This window comes from Callorhinus ursinus, unplaced genomic scaffold, assembly GCF_003265705.2.
Source record: "Callorhinus ursinus isolate GAN/ISIS: 27379988/994484 unplaced genomic scaffold, GSC_fseal_2.0 scaffold40, whole genome shotgun sequence".
Taxonomy (NCBI): domain Eukaryota; kingdom Metazoa; phylum Chordata; class Mammalia; order Carnivora; family Otariidae; genus Callorhinus; species Callorhinus ursinus.
In genome coordinates, this window is record NW_027397102.1 from 13949613 (window position 1) to 13973436 (window position 23824).

General features: G+C 39.0%; 1 pseudogene; it reads right to left on the reverse strand.

The window, feature by feature from the left end:
- Positions 1–455: 455 nt before the first annotated feature.
- LOC112822093 (myb-related protein B pseudogene) lies at positions 456–5249 on the reverse strand (annotated as a pseudogene).
- Positions 5250–23824: the final 18575 nt, after the last annotated feature.

Consider the following 23824-nt stretch of genomic DNA (forward strand, 5'->3'; position numbering starts at 1 on the left):
TAACTTTAATAAATTTAACACTGATACAATACCTCTATAATTTTTTTTCAAGGAAAAAGGCAATTTTATTCTTTCAAGAAAATGTACTAACAGGTTGAGGGAAGGAGCATGCTGGCCACATCTCCTGTCCTAAGCAGGGGTCTGAGATGAAGCCGGGCCTGATCAGGGCTTGGGAGAAGCTAATAAGTCTCCCTGTGGCACTAAGGAGAGGTCCAGGCAGGCCGAGGTGTGGGACTTTGTTCTGTTAGCACCAGGAACTGCCAGGAGCCACAACTGGACTCAGGGATAAGACAGTTCGTGGCCCTGCTCTGCTTCTACCTGAGCAGTCTGGGGAGGGACTGGTGGCAGAAGGCTCCTTGCAGGTGGTCATCTGAGTGTGATTCTCAAATTCACAGACCAACCTTGGTCCCCCAGGCCCCTGAAAACATAAGAATGAGCTTGTGAGCACCAAGTCCCTAGGACAAGATGAGGGTCTGAGACATGTGGCTGTGTTTCAAGTGGCCCAGGTGTTGCCGAGCTTTCTCCTTCATGACAAGCAGGTCCCTGGTCCCCTGGAAGGCCACCATCTTCCAGGTGTTGGTCATGGGGCAAGTGTTGGAAAGTTGTTTCAGGGATTCTGAGCTGTCACCAGCTTCTTTGGCTTGGCCTGCAGAAAGCCCTGAGTAGGCTGTTGTCCTCTTTGATGCCTGGCATGTTGAGACGGGGGGAGATTGACAACACATTTGTCAGCTTGGGCCACATGGACATCACCAGCTTCATATCCTCATCCACTTTTTTGAGAGCCAGGGACTTGCGGACCTTCTTGATGAGGTTCCACTGCAGCCCAGCTGTCCTCTTCTGCTTCTCAGGCCTCACTTTGTCTTCAATGATGAGCACAGTGCTGGCCTCAGAGTCCTCTTTCAAGTCCTCCTACAGGTTTGGAGTCTGGAACAGGGGCTTTAGTGGCCTCCAGGGCATTCTTGAATAGGGTTGGCATGTGGGAAGTGTTGTCCATGGAGTACTTCTGATCTGGGGTTACAAACACAGTGTGTTTCTGGTGAAGGGGCATCTTATCTCAGATGAGGTAAGGTGACCACCACCTTCTGGCTGCACACTGGGGTGGATGTCAATGAAGGGCTCTCTAGCTCCAGTGTGTCTTGTTTGTTTCAGAAGTTCAGAAACTGGGAGGGTGAGAAAGGCAGGGTCTTACCATATGTGTTCTTGAGGGTGAGGCTGTTACAGAAGTCCAGGAAGAACAACTGGCTCTGTTCTCCATGACAAGGGACAGGGTGACATGCCTCTTCTGCCACTTGAATGCCGAATGTGATGTACTGATTCCCAGGCCCCCCCTTCCCCCTGCATTTCAGTGCTAGGGGAAATGGGGATCGGCCAGCTGCTCTGGCTCAGGTCTGAAATGGTGTGGCTGTCCAGGTAGTACTCTGTCACACTGGGCACTGGGGCTGCAGGCTAGAAGGGTGGTAGTGCCTGCTGCTACTGTGATGGTTGTGGCTGTACTGGGCTGTTGCTGATGCTATTCTCTGTGGACATCTCCTTAGACAGATCAAATTTACTCAGGTTACACCAAGCATCAGGGTCCGACTCCATCAAGTCCAGGGCTTCCTATGGCAGGGATGAAGAGGTTTTCAGCCTCTACCACCCACTTATAGGGCTGACTGGTTTCCAGTGAGGAGCTCTCCTGGTATTCACACTTGGGGAAATCCGCCAAGGGCTCTGGTGTTTGCACTCCATCCAGGTACATAAAGACAGCTCCCTGCTCTTAGAATTGGTGGCTGCTATGACCTCCTCTTCAATGCTCTCCTCTTCCTTCATGGCAGGAAGTTATGGGGGCCAGTTGGTCATGAGACTTCATGGCTTTCCATGGGGTTGGCACTCTGGTAGCCTTCCTTGTCTTCAAACTCTTGTAGCAAGTACATTAGGGGCTGCAGTCTTTGGACTCACTCAGGAAGCCACCCATGTCCACCTTCCCTTTGATGGAGTTCCAGTGATTTTTCACAGCATTGCCTGTCCTTCCTGGCATCATCTTGGTGATCTCAGCCCAGCAGTTGTTCAGCACTTTGTGGGCCTCAAAGATGATGCAGTCCTCCTCCTCAGTCCAGCAGGAATTCTTCACCTTGGGGTTGAGGTAGTTATGCCAGTGCTCACAGCCCTACTTCCCCAGCCAACTTCAGGTACTTGGTGATCAGTGTCCACTGATTCTTAACCAGTTCGATGACCTTTTGGTCCTCCTCTTTGGTCTATGACCCCTTGAGGAGGTCTGGATTAAGGCCCTCAACCACTGGAACTGGCACTGCTGGAAATACTTTTTATATAAAAAGTTAGGAAATACTTTTACAAATTTTTTAAAGATTTTATAAATGTTTTAAGTAACTTTTCATAATGTTTTGGTAAATTTATTTTTATGAAGAATTGAAGCCTTCAAAAATTCAATTTGGAGCTAAAGTCACTTTAACTTTTTAATAACTGACAGGAAAGGAAGGAGAGCAGAAGGAAAGAAACCAGGAATATGTCTGGTATATATAGGCAGTAAATTTAACATTGATACCATATTAATATCTGTATTTCAGTTTTGTTAATTGACAAATGGTTTCCTTAAAACTTATGTTTAAACACTTCTAGTACAGGATCCAATCTATAATCAAGTATATATTGCTTTTACTTATGGCGTGCATTTAGTGTCCCAGAGTCTAGAAGATTGTTATAGACTTTCTGTATCTTTTAGGACACTGATACAGCAGAAGAATACAGAACACCTGGCCCTCCCCACCCTCACTCCCATTTCACACTTCACAGTCTTAAAAACTTATACTTCAGTAATAAACCCAGACAATATGGAAGGAGGGAAGAGGAAAAAGAGAAAAAGAAAGACTGTTCAGATTTGTATTTTGAATGGGGTAATAAAGTTACAAATACTTATGATAACCTAGGACATTTTCTGTCTTGTTCTCTGTAAAATAAATAGACTTATTCCACTCACTGAAAGTTTGTATTCTCCTATCCTCTCTGAAAAGGTCAGAAGACAATAATTTTTTTGTGGCAATCATTACATTTCCAAGAAACTAAGTGAGAGATGGAAAGTCATGTTTTATGGATTAATTGATTCTGATTTCAGATTAAGATATATTTATATCTTAATGCTAAGTGAAATAAGTCAGAGAAAGACAAATACTATATGGTTTCACTCATATGTGGAATTTAAGAAACAAAAGAAAAAAGACAAACAAACAAACAAACCAAAAAACCCAAACTCTCTTTTTTTTTTTCCATAGGTAGTATCTTTCTTTTTTTTAACTTAAATTCAATTAACCAACATACACTAATCATTACTTTCAGATGCAGAGTTCAGTAATTCATCAGTTGCATATAACACCCCGTGCTCATCACATTATTCCTTAATGTCTCTCACCCAGTTACACCATCTCCCCACTCACAACCTCTCCAGCAACTTTCAGTTTGTTTCCTACAGTTAAGGGTATCTCATGGTTTGTCTCCCTCTCGGATTTCTTCCCATTAAGTTTTCTCTCCCTTCCCCTATGATCCTCTACACTATTTTTTATATTCTACATATTAGTGAAACCATATGATAATTGTCTTTGTCTGATTGACTTATTTTGTTCAGCATAATATGCCCCAGTTCCATCCTCATTGATGTAAATGGTAAGATTTCATCCTTTTGATGGCTGAGTAATATCCCATTATAAATATATAACCACTTCTTTATCCATTCATCTGTAATTGGACATCTGGGCTCTTTCCATAGTTTGGCTATTGTGGACATTTCTGCTATAAATATTGGGGTGCAAGTGCCCTTTCAGATCACTACATTTGTATCTTTGGGGTGGATACCTAGTAGTGCAATTGCTGGGTCATAGGGTAGCTCTATTTTTAACTCCTTGAGGAAACTCCATACTGTTTTCCAGAGTAGCTGTACCGGCTTGCATTCCCACCAACAGGGTAAGAGGAAAACCCCCAAACTCTTAAGTATAGAGAACAAAATTATGGTTGCCAGAGGGTAGGTGGGTGAGAGAGGGGAGAAATAGATAAAAGGGGATCAAGAGTACATTTATTGTGATGAGCACGGAGTGATATATAGATTTGTTGAATTATATTGTACACCTGAAACTAGTATAACACTCTATGTTAGTTATACTTGAATAAAAAATATCTATATCATAATCTATATCTATACCATCATCTATATCTACATCTACCATCATCCATATCTATATAACCATCTATATCTTTATCATATATATATGTATACATCTTAATCTGAAATCAGAATCAGTTACATATGTATGTGTGTGTGTGCTCACCACTGGAAAAAAATGCTATTTGAGTAAAATTGTTGATGTGAAGTACTTTACAGACTTACACCTTGTTTTTTAAGTTTTTTTTATAGCTGCTATAACAAATTTCACCAAACTGAGTGGTTTAAAATAATAAAACTTTATTCTCTCACAGTTCTGGAAGCAAGAAGTCTGAAGTCAAGGTGTCAGCAGGAGCCCCTTTTCTCTTCAAGGCTCCATCCTTGCCTCCACCTAGCATTGGTGTTTCCCAATAATCTTTGTGGTCCCTTGGTTTGTGTAACATTACTCTAATCTCTGACTCAGGCTTCACATGGATTTCTTCCCTATGTGTTTTTCTGTGTTTGTCCAAATCTCCCTCTTCTTATTAGGATGCTAGTCTTTGGATTTAGTGCCCATCCAAATTAAATATGATCTTATCTTGACTTGGTTATATCTATAAAACTGTTTCCAAGCAAGGTCACATTCTGAGGTTCCAGGTACATATGAATTTTGGAAGGATACAGTTCATCCTTGTAGTCTGCTCTCTGCCTCCCCAAATTTACATCTGTCCAATGTGCAAAATATATTCACTTTATCTTGACAGTCAATCTATTCTGACTTTAACTCTAATTCCAAATTTCGTCTAAATATCAAAAACTCAGAGAGAGAAAAGATAGCAGAGGAGTAGGGGACCCTATTCCAACTGGTCCTCAGAATTGAGCTGGATATCTACCAGAACACTCTGAGGACCCACAAAATCAGCCTGAGATGTAAGAAAATAGATCTGGATCTCTACAAACAGAATATCACAGGTGGTTGGTTTCGAGGTATGAAGCAGGGAGCTGTGATTCCGTGGGGAGATATCGGAGGATAAATGGCAGCGGGAGGGAGCCTGGCCATGGGGATCCTACACCACCAGTGAGCGACAGCCTCACGGGCTGGGGATGGGGCACACACTCGCATACCGTAGTGGCAGGGATAGGACTTTAGGGCAGCCCCCAGGATGGAAACTCAGTGCAGTGGGGTCACGTGTGCGAACTAGGACTGGCTGGTGGTTTTAGAAGCACAAAGGACAGAGACGTACCTTGACCTGGAGGCAGGACTGGGAGCACTACGGAGGAGTGCACAACCCAGGACACTGCAGTTTACAGCAACACAGACAGAAACAGAGATAGTGTGTCCTGGAGAGCTCACTGAAGAACAGACTGCAATCTCTCTGCTCTGAGGTAGAGGGTTGGAAACAGTCCCTTGTGCTGTGACTCTCAGAAGAGATTCGGAAAGCCATCAGAGAACAAAAGTCCCAAAAAACTGGATCCCATTGAGCCCATCCCCTGCCACAGGGGGGCAGGACAACTCTGCCCAGACAGGGTTGTATGAGTAATAGCATGGCAGGCCCCTCCTCCAGAAGACAGGCTGGGAAAACAAGAGGCCAGCAACCCTAAGGTCCCTAGAAAACAGGTGCATGTTGTTTGGGTTCTGGTCAAGAATTTGGACTTTATACATTCCCTGGACCACCCATCAACAGAATGACTAGGAGGAGGAACCCCCAAAATAGAAAAGACTCAGAGGTTATGACTTATGCAGCAGCTCTACAAATGGATGCAGATATGACCAAGATGTTGGAGATGGAATCCAGGCTCGAAATTGTGAAGACATAAGCTAGAATGGAGAAATCAATTAATGGCAACATAGAGTCTCTAAGGGCAGAAATGAAAGCTGAATTGGCAGAAATTAAAAATGCTACCAATCTAATCTAGATATTCTAAAAGTTAGGGTAAGTGAGGCAGAAGAACGAATCAGTGACCTGGAAGACAATTTAATAGATAAAAAAGGGAAAAGAGGAAGTGAGGGAAAAACAACTCAGAATCCATGAAAATAGAATCAGAGAAATAAGTGACATCAAGAAACATTCCAATGTCAGAATTATTGGGATCCCTGAGGAGGTGGAGAAAGAGAGAGGACTAGAAGATATATTTGAGCAAATCATAGCTGAGAACTTCCCTAATCTGGGTAATGAAACAAACATTCATATCCTAGAAGGAGAGAGGACCCCTCCCAAGATCAAGGAAAATAGGCCAACACCCCAGCATGTAATAGTAAAACTCACAAATATTAGAACCAAGGAAACCATCTTAAGGGCAGTTAGGAGGAAGAGATTCCTTACATACAGAGGGAGGAACATCAGAATAACATCAGACCTATCCACAAAGACCTGGCAAGTCAGAAAAGCCTGGCAAGACATATTCAGGTACTAAATGAGAAGAACATGCAGCCAAGAATAATTTATCTGGCAAGGCTGTCATTTAGAATGGATGGAGAGATGCAGAGCTTCCAAGACCAGCAGAAAATGAAAGAATATGTGACCACTATGCCGGCCCGGCAAAAAATACTAAAGGGTTCTATAAAAGGAGAAAGACACCAAGAGTGATATACAACAGAAATTTACAAGGACAATCTATAAAAATAATGTCTTCACATGCAACATGATGACAATTAATTCATATCTTTCAATAATCACTCTCAACATGAATGGCCTAAATGCTCCCATAAAAGAGCACAGGGTTGCAGATTGGATAAAAAGACAGGACCCATCCATATGCTGTCTACAAGAGACTCATTTTGAACCTAAAGATACATCCAGTCTGAAAGTGAAGGGATGGAGATCCATCTTCCATGCCAGGGGACCTCAAAAGAGAGCTGGGGTAGCAATTCTTATATCAGACAAATTAGATTTTAAACTAAAGTCTGTAATTAGAGACACAGAAGGACACTATATCATTCTTAAAGGGTCTCTCCAACAAGAAGATCTAACAATTGTAAATACCTATGCCCCCCAAAGGGGAGCAGCCATGTACATAAGCCAACTCTTCACCAAAATAAAGAGTCATATTAATAACAATACGTTAATTGTAGGAGACCTCAATACTCCACTCTCAGCAATGGACAGATCATCTAAGCAGAAAATCAACAAGGAAAGAAGAGCTTTGAATGATACAGTGGACCAGATGGACCTCATAGATATACACAGAATATTCCACCATAAAACAACAAAATACTCATTCTTCTCAAGTGCACATGGAACATTCTCCAGAATAGACCACATACTGGGTCAAAAATCAGGTCTCAACCGTTACCAAAAGACTGAGATTATTCCCTGCATATTCTCAGACCACAATGCTTTAAAACTGGAACTCAATGACAAGAAAACATTTGGCAGAAATTCAAACACTTGGAAACTAAAGACCACTCTGCTCAAGAATGTTTGGGTCACCAGGATATCAAAGAAGAACTTAAATATTTCATGGAAATCAACGAGAATGAAAACACATCAGTCCAAGACCTGTGGGATACTGCGAAGTTGTTCCTAAGGAGGAAATACATAGCCATCCAAGCCTCACTCAAAAAAATAGAAAAATCCCCAAATCACCAACTAACCCTACACCTTAAATAACTAGAAAAAAAGCAACAAATGATGCCTAAGCCACACATTAGAAGAGAAATAATTAAGATTAGAGCAGAGATCAATGAATTAGAAACCAGAAACACAGTAGATCAGATAAAAAAAACTAGAAGTTGGTTCTTTGAAAGAATTAATAAGATTGATAAACCACTGGCCAGACTTATCCAAAAGAAAAGAGAAAGGACCCAAATTAATAAAATTATGAATGAAAGGGGAGAGATCACGACTAACACCACAGAAATAGAAACAATTATTAGAAATCATTATCAACAATTATATACCAATAACTTGAGCAATCTGGATGAAATGGATGCCTTCCTGGAAACCTATAAGCTGCCAAGACTGAAACAGGAAGAAATTGACAACCTGAATAGGCCAATAACCAGTAACGAGATTGAAGCAGGGATCAGAAACCTCCCAAAAAACAAGAGTCCAGGGCCTGATGGATTTCCTGGGGAATTCTACCAAACATTCAAAGAAATAATACCTATTCTACTGAAGCTGTTTCAGAAAGTAGAAACAGAAGGAAAACTTCCAAACTCATTCTATGAGGCCAGCATTATCTTCATCCCCAGACCAGGCAAAGACCCCATCAAAAAGGAGAACTTCAGACCAATATCCCTGATGAGTATGGATTCCAAAATCCTCAACAAAATCCTAGCTAATAGGATCTGACAATACATTGAAAGGATCATCCACCATGACCAAGTGGGATTTATCCCCGGGATGCAAGGGTGGTTCAACATATGCAAATCAATCAATGTGATAGAACACATTAATAAGAGGAGGGAGAAGAACCATATGGTCCTCTCAATTGATGCAAAAAAAGCATTTGACAAAATACAACATCTTTTCCTGATTAAAACTCTTCAGAGTATAGGGATAGAAGGAATATTCCTCAAGTTCATAAAATCCATCTATTAAAAACCATATCATCCTCAATGGGGAAAAGCTGAGAGCCTTTCCCTTAAGATCAGGAATATGTCAAGGATGCCCACTATCGCCATTATTGTTCAACATAGTGCTAGAAATCCTAGCAACAGCAATCAGACAACAAAAAGAAATAAAAGTATTCGAATTGGCAAAGAAGTCAGACTCTCTTTTCACAGATGACATGATACTTTATGTGGAAAACCCAAAAGATTCCACCCCCAAATTACTAGAACTCATACAACAATCCAGTAAGGATACAAAATCAATGAACAGAAATCAGTTGCTTTCTTCTACATTAACAACGCAACTGTAGAGAGAGAAATTAGAGAAACAATTCCATTTGCAGTAGCACCAAAAACCATAAGATACCTCGGAATAAACCTAACCAAAGAGGTAAAGAATGTATACTCTAGGAACTACAGAACACTCATGAAAAAAATTGAAGAAGACACAAAAAGATGGAAAAATATTCCATGCTCATGGATTGGAAGAATAAACATTGTTCAAGGGCACCTGGGTGGCTCAGTTGGTTAAGCGACTGCCTTTGGCTCAGGTCATGATCCTGGAGTCCCGGGATCGAGTCCCGCATCGGGCTCCCTGCTCAGCAGGGAGTCTGCTTCTCATCTGACTCTCTTCCCTCTCGTGCTCTCTATCTCTCATTCTCTCTCTCTCAAATAAATAAAAACAAAATCTTTAAAAAATAAAATAAAATAAAATAAACATTGTTCAAATGTCTATGCTACCCAGAGCAATCTACACCTTCAATGCCATCCCGATTAAAATTCCAATGACATTTTTCAACGTGCTGTAACAAACAATCTTAAAATTTGTATAGAATCAGAAAAGATCCCAAATCGCCAAGGAAATGTTGAACAAGAAAAACAAAGCTGGGGACATCACGTTGCCCGATTTCAAGCTATATTACAAAACCGTGATCACCAAGACAGCATGGTTACTGGCACAAAAATAGACATATAGACCAATGGATCAGAATAGAGAACCGAGATATGGACCCTTAATTCTATGGTCAAACAATCTTCAACAAAGCAGGAAAAAACATGCAATGGAAAAGATAGTCTCTTCAATAAATGGTGCTGGGAAAATCGGACAGCCACATGCAGAAAAATGAAACTCGACCATTCTCTAACACCATACACAAAGATAAAATCAAAATGGATGAAAGACCTCAATGTGAGACAAAAGTCCATCAAAATCCTAAAGGAGAACATATGCAGTAACCTCTTTGCCATTGGCCACAGCAACTTCTTTCAAGATACATCTCCAAAAGCTAGTGAAACAAAAGCAAAAATAAACTTTTGGGACTTCATCAAGATAAAAAGCTTCTGCACAGCAAAAGAAACAGTCAACAAAACAATGAGGCAACCCACAGAATGGGAGAAGATATTTTGCAAATGACACTACAGATAAAGGGCTGGTATCGAAGATCTATAAAGAATTTCTCAAACTCAATACCCAAAAACAAATAATCAAGTCAAAAAATGGGCAAAAGATATGAAAATATCCTTCTCTGAAGAAGACATACAAATGGCTAACAGACATGACAAAATGTTCATCATCATTAGCCATCAAGGAAAGTCAAATCCAAACCACATTTAGATACCACCTTACATGAGTTAGAATGGCAAAAATGTACAGGGAAAGAAACAACAAATGTTGGAGAGGTTGTGGAGAAAGGGGAACCCTATGACACTGTTGGTGGGAGTGCAATTTGGTACAGCCACTTTGGAAAACAGTGTGGAGGTTCCTCAAAAAATTAAAAATAGAGCTACACTATGACCCAGCAATTGCACTCCTGGGTATTTGCCCCAAAGACACAGATGTTTTGAAAAGAAGGGCCGTATGCACCCCAATGTTCCTAGCAACAATGTCCGCAATAGCCAAACTGTGGAAAGAGCTGAGATGCTTTTCAACAGATGAATGGATAAAGAAGATGTGGTCCATATATACAATGGAATATTACTCGGCCATCAGAAAGGATGAATACCCAACTTTTACATCAACATGGATGAGACTGGAGGAGATTATGCTAAGTGAAATAAGTCAAGCAGAGAAAGTCAATTATCATATGGTTTCACTTATTTGTGAAATATAGGGAATAGCATGGAGGACATTAGGAGAAAGAAGGGATAAATGAAGGGGGGGAGAATCAGAGGGAGAGATGAACCATGAGAGACTATAGACTCTGAGAAACAAACCGGGTTTTGGGGGGGGTTGGTTAGCCTTGTGATGGGTATTAAGGAGGGCACGTATTGCATGGAGCACTGGGTGTTATATGAAAACAATGGATCGTGGATCACCACATGAAAAACGAATGATGTATTGTATGGTGACTAACATAATATAATAAAATTTTAAAAAATAAATAAAAATAAATATCAAGAACTCATAAAGAGAGAGGGAAGCAAACCATAAGAGACTCTCAACTACAGAGACTCAAACTGTAGGGTTGATGGAGGGAGGTGGTTGAGGAATGGGCTAAATGGGTGATGGGTGTTAAGGAGGGCACTTGTTGTGATGAGCAATGGGTATTATATATAAGTGATGAATAACTAAATTCTACACCTGAAACCAATTTTACCATATATGTTAACTAACTTGAATTTAAATAAAAACTTGGAATAAAATTAAATAAATACCATCAACATAAAAAAATTCAGTCTCATGATTTAAATACTCTACAACAGATATGGGTGAGACTATGTGTATGATTCACTCTGGGACAAAATTCCTCATTATCTGTGGACTTGTGAAACAGAAAAATAATTGTTCCCAAAATGCAATGTTAAGATAGGCGTAGAATAGACATTCCCATTATGGAAGGGAGAAATTAAGAGTAAAAGAGACCCTGATATCAAGCAAATTTGAAAACAAAAAGGGAAAAATCTGTTAGTTTTCTTTTCATAATCCCCTTGTTCCCAAGAAGGCTCTGTCAGCCCCTGCCTCATACATTGTGACTGGTTCTCACATTTAAATAATATGTTATATAAGCCAACTCCACCACACTTATGCTTCCAGTAGAAATAAATTTAGGTATACTTATCTGAAGACAGATTTGATTCCTGTGAAATACAGGAATTGCTCATAATACTTTTATATTTTGGAACTTACAGGAAAGTCATATTCATGTTAAATTGATTGTTTATATGTAAATATATTTATATGTTACATATAATAATTATATATTAATTTATCAAATAAATATTCATCAAATATATATTATATTCATATATTACATAATTTATAAATGTATTATATATGCTTTTATATTTATAAATATGATGTGATTTTATATTATTTTTATATATGATATGATATGTTTAGAGAATATATATAATCATAAGTATTTAGAAACCACAAACTAGAGAACAAAGGCCATAAAACAAATAAAAGCAATACAAATTATATTTCTAAAATTTCCTGAAATAGGGCACCCGGGTGGCTCAGTTGGTTAAGTGACTGCCTTCGGCTCAGGTCATGATCCTTGAGTCCCAGGATCGAGTCCCACATCGGGCTCCCTGCTCAGCGGGGAGTCTGCTTCTCCCTCTGACCCCCTTCCCTCTTGTGCTCTCTATCTCTCATTCTCTCTCTCTCAAATAAATAAATAAAATCTTTAAAGAAATAAAATAAAATTTCCTGAAATAAAAGAAGAGTTGAATATATTGATAGAGAATACAAGTGCCTGGAGAAATCAACATATGTCAGCTATCATAAAGATAGAAGTGAGTAAAGGAACCCACTTAAAAAAGACAAGACAAAAAAATCAAGTCATTTATAATGGAAAAATAGTCATATTTACACTATTTTTTAACCACAACATTTTATGTCAGTACACAACTTTGTGGCAAGTAATTTAAGAAAAAAAAAAGTAAGACAAAGATTTTATATTCAGCCAAAGTGACCTCCAAAATAGAGGTCACAGGCTAAATCTTATGAAAACACTCAGAGAATTAACTCCTTTGAGCCCTTTTTAAAGGAATCTACTAGAAAATAGTTACATAGTTATGGTACGGTAGGAAATGATTGTATGATTTGATGATCTAGGTATAAGACGTGTCTAAAAATATTTGTGGCAATAAAGATGACATAAGAAAGTAGAATAAGCCACTGACTGCCTTTTACGTATTAACTGAGATTAAATAGGTATTACTTTACATGAGTTGCTGGAGGAGGAGAGGAAGAAATTATTACCAGGTCATTTTTATACTTTTTATTATAGGGAATGGATAAGAAATTGTAGCACCCCCACCCCATAAAAAAGAGATGGAACTAAAGGTATTCTAAAAATATATATATACTGCTACAAATGCAACTACTAAAATTAAAAAATAACTTCCTAGTACCAAAACATACCAAAAAACCAAGAGAACACAAATAAATAGACCACAAGGTTCAAGAGAATTTGTATCATTAAACAGTATGAAAGAAATGAGGGAAAACCATATAGACTGTATCATAAACATAAAAATTAGCTAACTTTATCTATTGAAAGAAAACACTATATAGATTAACTACAGAGAAAAAAACCTGGCACTGTACTGTCTTTAAGAGATGCATGTAAGTTAATGAGATTTATAAAAGTTATAAAGGATGTTCCAAGGTCTATCATAACAATTCAAACATAAAAAATAAGAGTCCCATTATTAACAGGAAATCATTGGAACATTGGTTATATTACCAAAGTTTTGGCTGGAAAGTCATATTTGAAAAAGACATGCACAGACTCAGATATGACCAGAGAGCTTTAAGGAACTGAGGTTGACTTTATGGAACCAATAGAGCCCCTTGGAAATGTTGGTCTGGTATTGCTTAAAGAGTTTCCAGCAACCTTACCAGGTGAGTAAGGAAGGTCACTTCCTGTCAAGTGCAGGAGCCTCAGGATATTTTGGGGACCCCAGAAAGAGAGGAATTCACCCAAATCTACAGGTGTTGCAGGCAAATCTGATTGCAAGTATTTGGCTTGGCTTCTGGCTTTGAAAGGCTATTAAATGTTCAATGTGAAATTCCTTATAAAAGTTACAGCAAAGTAGGTTTAAAAGAATCTATAGGGTCAATCACCATCCTTGTTGCACTTATGTAAATAAGTAGGGCAAGTTTATTAAAGCCATACTCATTTTACAAACAAATTAGTCTTAATTTAGCCATCTTTGAAAGTGAGGGTGACTTTAGAGAGAAAGATATTTCAATAACACACGTTTGTGGATGTTAGATTCTAGTTCTAATTAATTATCTTTGAGTGTTTGTAGTTTGCCTATAAAACTGGGCTAGATCCTGAATTATTCTGATTTCCTTGAATATCTGGCCATGATTCTCTAAACTAAGGTTTCCATTCTTCTTCCATTCTCTTGTTTTGGAATCACTAAGCACTAAAACTGCCCTTTTTCCTGAAGCCCTACAAGCTGAAGCTAGACAACTTGAGGTAAACTTCAGAGAAATTGCTACAATAACGCATGTAGAGATAATCTTCATGCCTGTCACTCTATAGGCCATTCAAAAGGATCACCAGAGACATTTAAACTAAAAACCAGAAAAATCCACCAGATTACCACGGCTTGCTCACACTCTGAAGATGCTTTGAGCCTGACATCTAGAAATCTCACTGGCAGCACTCAGATACTGAGTTTATAATTTGCTCCAACCACTATCCTGTATTTTTTGTTTGTTTCCACAGAAACATCTCTTTTTAATTATCTGATCGCTTGCCAAACTAAGCAGAATCTATACAATAGCTAATACCACTTGCTGCACCTAAATTAACTACTTCTCAGAAGTAAGAACCAATATGAGTAAAATTAAACAACAAGCCACTCGGCTACAACAGGCCCTTGACCACTGCATCCCCTTTATCCAAGATGGCTTGGACTGGTTTAGTGATCTAATCCTTTAGATACCTACCAGTATCAGATCAATTATAGAGAGAATGATAAAAGTGGGCTTGACTATACTGCTTTTCCCTTAGACTATACTTGGGGATAAAGTTAATGATGCCATATAGTGCTAAGCTATATAGAAAAATATCTGGGGGCGGAGAAAGATGGTGGAGGAGTAGGAGACCTGGATTTCATCTGGTCTCAGGAATTCAGCTGAATAGGGATCAAACCATTCTGAACACCTACGAACTCAACAGGAGATCGAAGAAAAGAATAGCAACAACTCTCTGGACAGAAAAGCGACCACTTTCTGGAAGGTAGGACATGCGGAGAAGTGAATCTGAGGCGATATTCAGGAGGATAGATGGTGGGGGAAGGGGCCTCCATCGGCCACTTCTGGCAAGTGATAGAGCCATGGAACACAAAATCGGAACATTTAGAAGTCGGCTCCAGTGAGGGACATCACTCCAGTGGCTAAGCTGGGGGTGGAACCCTCGCAGGACAGTGTGGTCTCAGGACCCTCAGGGTCACAGAAAGACTGGGAGTGGCTGAGTGCAGCAGAGGTCTCAGGTATCAGAGCGGGGAAGCTGGCTGCAGAGACGGAGCTGAGGCACGGGCTTTCAGCTCGGGGTTGCCATAAACTGTGATCCGCGGCACAGTCGGGCCACTGCTCCTCCAGCAGGGACCCAACAAGTGGCAGATCTGGGGAGACTCCCCTTCCTCCCCAGGGAGGAGCGGTGGGAGAGTGCACCGCAGGGATCTGCTGGTTTTGGAGACGCCACATGGGGTCGGGTGCTAGAGATAGAAATGTTCGGTCACAGGCCGGGTGAGCATGGAGTGCGGCCGGAGACCAAGGAGACTGCTTTTTTCTGGGGACACACTGAGGAGCGGGACCCCAAGTTCTCGGCTGCTCCGGGGCAGAGATTGGGAGGCTGCCATTTTCACTGTCGTCCGCCAATGCTGTACAGAAAGCTTGCAGGGAACAAAAGATCCTGAGAGAAAACCCGAGCAGATTGCTTAGTCCGGACCTGGCAGGGCCAGGGCAATTTGGCCTCTGGCAAAGACATTTGGCAACCACGGCAACAGGCCCCTCCCCCAGAAGATCAGCACGACCAGCAAACCAAGACCAAGTTCACCGATCAATGAGAATGGCAGAACTCCAGGGCTAGGGGAATACTGCACATAGAATTCATGGCATTTTTACCATGATTCATTACTCTTTCAAAGTTAATTTTTTAACTGTTTTTTTTTAATTTTTCTTTTTCCCTTTTTCAATCAACATCTCATCAATCCCTTTTTTTTAAAAAAATTATTTTTCATTTGTAGAGTCATATTCTATCCCTTCATAGTAGTTACCCTTATTTTTGGCATATATATATAAGTTGTTCTCTCTTTAAAATTTTGAGATACAGTTTCTTCTAAATATCAAAATATACCATAAATTTCTAGTGTATGGCTTTGTTCTAGTCTCCTGCCTGATCACATTCTCTCCCTTTTTTTTCTTTATTCTTTCCTTTTTTTAAATCCTCTTCTCTCTTTTCTCAAACATCTCCTTATCAATTACTTTTTTAATTTTTTTATAATTTTCATCTTTACAGTCATATTCCATCCCTTCATTGTAACAACCCTTATTTTGTACATATATAAGTCTTTCTTTCTTTAAAATTTTAGGAGGCACGTTTTTCTAACAGACCAAAATACACCCAAAATCTAGTGTATGGCACTGATCTATGCACCAGCCTGATCATATTTGATCATATTCTGTTTCTTTTTTGTTCTGTTTTTGTTTGTTTTTATCTTTTTCTTTTTTTTCCTCTTTCTTTTTTCTTTCTTTCCCTTTATTTCCCCTGGTTTCAGTTCTTTTCTGATTTGATTAGAGTATATTTTCTGAGGACACTGTTAACCTGTTAGCATTTTGTTCTCTCATTCATCTATTCTCCTCTGGACAAAATGACAAGACAAAAAAAATCACCTCAACAAAAAGAACAAGAGGTAGTACCGTCTGCAAGGGACCTACTCAATACAGACATTAGTGCAATGTTGAACTTAGAGTTCAGAATCATGACTTTAAATATACTAGCTGGGCTTGAAAAAAGCATGGAAGTTATTAGAGAAACCCTTCCTGGAGAAATAAAAGAACTAAAATCTAACCAAGTTGAAATCAAAAAGGCTATTAATGAGGTGCAATAAAAAATGGGGGCACTAACTACTAGGATAAATGAGGCAGAAGAGAGAATCAGCCATATAGAAGACCAAATGATGGAAAATAAAGAATCTGCGAAAAAGAGAGACAAACAACTACTGGAACACGAGGGCAGAATTCGAGAGATAAGAGATACAATAAGATGAAACAACATTAGAATAATTGGGATCCCAGAAGAAGAAGAAAGAGAGAGAGGGGCAGAAGGTATATTGGAGCAAATTATAGCAGAGAACTTCCCTAATGTGGGGAAGGAAACAGGCATCAAAATCCAGGAGGCACAGAAAACCCCTCTCACAATCAATAAAAATAGGTCAACAGCCCAACATCTAATAGTGAAATTTACGAGTCTCAGAGACAAAGACAGAATCCTGAAAGCAGCTCAGGAGAAGAGATATGTAACCTATAATGGTAGAAACATTAGATTGGCAACAGACCTATCCACAGAAACCTGGCAGGCCAGAAAGGACTGGCATGATATCTTCAGAGCAATAAACGAGAAAAATATGCAGCCAAGAATACTATATCCAGCTAGGCTGTCATTGAAAAGAGAAGGAGAGATAAAAAAATTCCCAGGACAAACAAAAACTAGAGGAATTTGCAAACACGAAACCAGCACTACAAGGAATATTGAAAGGGGTCCTCCAAGGAAAGAGAGAGCCTAAAAGCAACATAGACAAGAAAGGAATATAGACAATATACAGTAACAGTCACATTACAGGCAATACAATGGCACTAAATTCTTATCTTTCAATAGTTACCCTGAATGTAAATGGGCTAAATACCCCAATCAAAAGACACAGGCTATCATATTGTATTAAAAAGCAAGATCCATCGATATGCTGTCTGCAAGAGACTCATTTTAGACCCAAAGACACCCCCACATTGAAAGTGAAGGGGTGGAAAACAATTTCCCATGCTAATGGACACCAAACAAAGTTGGGGTGGCAATCCTCATATCAGGCAAATTAGACTTTAAAACAAAGACTCTAATAAGAGATAAGGAAGGACACTATATCGTACGTAAAGTGTCTGTCCAACAAGAAGATTTAACAATTGTAAATATCTATGCCCCTAACATGGGAGCAGCCAATTATATAAGGCAATTAATAACAAAAGAAAAGAAACACATTGACAAAAATACAATAATAGTGGGGGACTTTAACACCCCCCTCACTGAAATGGACAGATCATCTAAACAAAAGATCAACAAGGAAATAAAGACTAAATGACACACTGGACCAAATGGACTTCACAGACATATTCAGAACATTCCATCCCAAAGCAACAAAATACACATTCTTCTCTAGTGCCCATAGAACATTCTCCAGAATAGACCACATCCTAGGTCACAAATCAGGTCTCAAATGGTACCAAAAGATTGGGATTATTCCCTGCATATTTTCAGACCAGAATGCTTTGAAACTAGAACTTAGTCACAAGAGGAATTCAGGAAGAACTCAAATACATGGAGGCTAAATAGCATCCTACTAAAGAATGAATGGGACAACCAGGAAATTAAAGAAGAGTTTTAAAAATTCATGGAAACCAATGAAAATGAAAACACAACTGTTCTAAAGCTTTGGGATGCAGCAAAGGCAGTCCTGAGAGGAAAGTATATGGCAATACAAGCCTTTCTCAAGAAACAAGAAAGGTCTCAAATACACAACCTAACCCTACACCTAAAGGAGCTGGAGAAAGAACAGCAAATTAAGCCTAAACCCAACAGGAGAAGAGAGATAATAAATATCCAAGCAGAAATCAATGAAATAGAAACCAAAAGAACAGTAGAACAGATCAACGAAACTAGGAGCTGGTTCTTTGAAAGAATTAACAAGATTGATAAACCCCTGGCCAGACATATCAAAAAGAAAAAAAGAAATGACCCAAATCAACAAAATCATGAATGAAAAGAGGAGAGATCACAAACAACACCAAAGAAATACAATTTTAAGAACATATTATGAGCAACTCTATGCCAGCAAATTAGATAACCTAGAGGAAATGGATGTATTCCTAGAGATATATCAATGACCAAAATTGAACCAGGAAGAAATAGAAAACCTGAACAGACCTATACCCACTAAGGAAATGGAAGCAGTCATCAAAACTCTCCCAACAAACCAAAGCGAGGGCCAGATGGCTTCTCAGGGGAATTCTACCAAACATTTAAAGAAGAATTACTACCTATTCTTCTGAAACTGTTCCAAAAAGTAGAAATGGAAGGAAAACTTCCAAACTCATTTTATGAGGCCACCATTACCTTGATCCCAAAACTGGACAAAGGCCCCATCAAAAAGGAGAATTACAGACCAATATCCTTGATGAACATGGATGCAAAAATTCTCACCAAAATACTAGCCAATAGGATCCAACAGTACATTAAAAGGATTATTCACCATGACCAAGTGGGACTTATCCCTGGGCTGCAAGGTTGGTTCAACATCCGCAAATCAATCAACGTGATACAATATATTCACAAAAGAAAGAACAAGAATCATATGATCCTCTCAATAGATGCAGAGAAAGCATGTGACAAAGTACAGCATTCTTTCTTGATCAAAACTCTTCAGAGTATAGGGGAAAGGGTACATACATACCTCAGTATCATAAAAGCCATCTATGAAAAACCCACAGCGAATATCATTCTCAATGGGGAAAAACTGAGAGCTTTCCCCCTAAGGTCAGGAACGCGGCAGGGATGTCCACTATCACCACTGCTGTTCAACATAGTATTAGAAGTCCTAGCCACAGCAATGAGACAACAAAAAGAAATCAAAGTCATCCAAATCGTCAAGGAGGAAGTCAAACTCTCACTCTTTGTAGATGATAAGATACTTTCTGTGGAAAATCCAAAAGACTCCACCCCAAAACTGCTAGAAATCATACAGGAATTCAGTAAAGTGTCAGGATATAAAATCAATGCACAGAAATCAGTGGCATTCCTATACACAAACAACAAGAAAGAAGAGAGAGAAATTAAGGAGTTAATCCCATTTACAATTGCACCCAAAACCATCAGATATCTAGGAATAAATCTAACCAAAGAGGCAAAGGATCTGTACTCAGAAAATTATAAAATATTCATGAAAGAAATCAGGAAGACACAAAGAATTGGAAAAACGTTCCGTGCTCATGGATTGGAAGAACAAATATTGTGAAGATGTCAATGCTACCTAGAGCAATCTACACATTCAATGCAATCCCCATCAAAATACCATCCACTTTTTTCAAAGAAATGGAACAAATAATCCTAAAATTTGTATGGAACCAGAAAAGACCCTGAATAGACAGAGGAATGTTGAAAAAGAAAACCAAAGCTGGCAACATCACAATTCCAGACTTTCAGCTCTATTACAAAGCTGTCATCATCAAGACAGTATGGTACTGGCACAAAAACAGACACATAGATCAATGGCACAGAATAGAGAGCCCAGAAATGGACCCTCAACTCTATGGTCAAGTAATCTTTGACAAATCATGAATGAATGTCCAGTGGAAAAATGACAGTCTCTTCAACAAATGGCGTTGAGAAAATAGGACAGCCACATGCAGAAGAATGAAACTGGACCATTTCCTTACACCACACACAAAAATAGACTCCAAATGGTTGAAAGATCTCAATTTGAGACAGGAGTCCACCAAAATTCTAAAGGAGAACCCAGGCAGCAACCTCTTCGAGCTCAGCCGCAGCAACTTCTTCCTAGAAACATCGCCAAAGTCAAGGGAAGCAAGGGCAAAAATGAACTATTTGGATTTCATCTAGAAAAAAGCTTTTGCACAGCAAAAGAAACAGTCAACAAAACCAAAAGATAACCGACAGAATGGGAGAAAATATTTGCAAATGACATATCAGATAAAGTGTTAGTATCCAAAATCTATAAAGAAATTATCAAACTCAACACTCAAAGAATAAATAATCCAATCAAGAAATGGTCAGAAGACATGAACAGACATTTTTCCAAAGAAGACATCCAAATGTCCAACAGACACATGAAAAAGTGCTCAACATCGCTCGGCATCAGGGAAATCCAAATCAAAACCTCAATGAGATACCACCTCACAACCATCAGAATGGCTAAAATTAACAAGTTAGGAAATGACAGATGTTGGCGGGGATGTGGAGAAAGTGGAACCCTCCTACATTGTTGGTGGGATTGCAAGGTGGTGCAGCCAGTCTGGAAAACAGTATGGATGTTCCTCAAAAAGTTGAAAATAGAGTTACCATATGATCCAACAATTGCAGTACTGCGTATTTACCACAAAGATACAAATGTAGGGATCCGAATGGTTACGTGCACCCCGATATTTATAGCAGCAATGTGCACAATAGCCAAACTGTGGAAAGAGCCAAGATGTCCATGGACAGATGAATGGATAAAGAAGTGGTATATATATACAATGGAATATTATGCAGCCATCAAAATGAATGAGATCTTGCATTTTGCAATGACGTGGATGGAACTGGAGGGTGTTATGGTGAGTGAAATAAGTCAATCAGAGAAAGCCATGTATCATATCACCTCACTGATATGAGGAATTCTTAATCTCAGGAAACAAACTGAGGGTTGCTGGAGTGGTGGGGGTGGGAGGGATGGTGTGGCTGGCTGATAGACATTGCGCAGTGTATGTGCTATGGTGAGCGCTGTGAATTGTGCAATACTGTTGAATCACACATCTGTACCTCTGACACAAATAATGAAATATATGTTAAGAAAAAAAAAAGATAGCAGGAGGGGAAGAATGAAGGGGGGGAATCGGAGGGGGAGATGAACCATGAGAAATGATGGACTTTGAAAAACAAACTGAGGGTTCTAGAGGGGAGGGGGTGGGGGGATGTGTTAGCCTCGTGATGGGTATTAACGAGGGCACGTTCTGCGTGGATCACTGGGTATTATGCACAAACAATGAATCATGGAACACTATATCAAAAACTAATGATGTAATGTATGATGATTAACATAACAATAAAACATTTAAAGAGAAAAAAAGAAAAATATCCAAGTTCATAGAAAGAAACTACGTCTGATACCCCTTCTATTAGACATAAGACCAAAAATTATAACCTACACCATGTCAAATCCTTCCATTCCAATGCCCCCCTCCTGTGACCTAAATCAGCTTGAAGGTGTTACGGAAGACGAATATCCACCCTTGTTTCATAGAAATGGAATGAAGAATTGACAGTGGAGGATTATAACGTAAAATTTAGCATGTTTGACTCCATATTGCTTCTAATTCCCTTGCTGCTGTTACTTATATGTTAAAGACTTGTGCTTAGCCCTGCACATAAGCATGTTGGAGCTAAGATTTGCAAAAACAGCTCTTTACCCAAAACCTACCTCACCCAAGGAGATAAAGAAGTAGCTGGAGTGTTCATCATCCCCACTATTCAGAATTGAAGAATTATTTATATATATATATATATATATATATAGAGAGAGAGAGAGAGAGAGAGAGAGACTTGCTAGGCAGGTCCAGGGCAGACAAGCCAGTCGCCTTGGCACCAAGGGACAAAGCATAAATTTGATCACCAATTCACCAATGCTTTTTGAGGGAATATTATTGATTAAAAGGGGGAAATGATAAACTAAAGGAAATTTTCAAATTTTCATGCTTGTGGGTCATGCTCCTCGGCTTCTAGGGAAGCTATACTTTATCATATAACAAGGTTAATATGACTCAGTAAACATCAAAGCATGGAGTCTATTTCTGCCCCAGGCACACATTGTATATCTGCTTCATAAAAATGGAATGCCTTTCATCATGATGATTTGTAATTTATAAGTGTTATATCCTCTTGGTGTATTGTCCTTTTTATTACTATATAGTGTCTTTCCTTGTCTCTTATCACAGATTGTTTTAAAGTTTATTTTGTCAGATATAAGTATTGGTACGTTGGCTTTCTTTTGACATCCATTTGCCTGATATTTATCCATCTCCCCACTTTCAATCTGCAGGTGTCTGTAGGTTTGAAATGAGTCTCTTTTAGGCAGCATAGAGATGAGTTTTGTTTTTGTTTTGATCCACTCTGACACCCTATGTCTTTTGATTGAAGCATTTAGTCTACTTAAATTCAAAGTAATTATTGACAGGTATTATTAGGTATTATTACCATTTTGTCATTTGTTTTGTGGTTGTTTTGTAGGTTTTCTCTAATCCTTTCTTCTCTTGCTCTCTTTCATGGTTTTCAAGTTTCCTTTATTGATATACTTGGGTTCCTTACTCTGTATTTTTTGCATATCTATTACTGTTTTTTTTTTAATTTGTGGTTACCATTTCTTTCATATATATCATCTTCTACACATAATAGTCTACATGAACCTGATGGTTGCTTATTTTTGAACTCATTCTTTACTTCTCTCCCCTCCACATTTCAGATATTTGGTATCATCTTTAAATCATTTTATTTTGTTTTTCCTATTTCTTACTCTTACTTATGGTTTATTTCCACTCAAAGGGCCCCCTTAACATTTCTTGTAGGGCTGGTATGGTAGTTATGAATTCTTTTACCTTGCTGGGTAAAGTATTCCTGGATGCAGATTTTTTCCTTTCAGCACTTTGAATACATCATGCCATTTTCTTCTGGCCTGCAAAGTTTCTGATCAGAAATTAGTTGATGGCCTCATGGGGCTCCCTTTGTAAGTAACTGTCTTCTTTTCTCTAACAACACTTAAAAGTCTTTCCTTATCACCATTTTTGATATTTTAATTACTATGTGTCTTCATGTAGTCCTCCTTGGATTAAATTTGTTGGGGGATCCTTGTGCCTCCTGAATCTGGATATTTGTTTCCCTCCCCAGTTTCAGGAAGTTTTCAGCTCTTATTTCTTCAAGTACATTTTTTGTCCCCCCTTCTCTCTCTTCTCCTTTTGAGATCCCTCTAATAGGAATGGTATTACACTTGAAGGAGTCACTGAGTTCTCTAAGTCTATTCTTATGCATTATTTGTTTGTCTCTCAACTGTTCAGCTTGATTGCTTTCCATTACTCTATCCTGCAGGTTACTGATATATTCCTCTGCTTCCCTTTGCAACTATTGTATTTTTAATTTACTGAA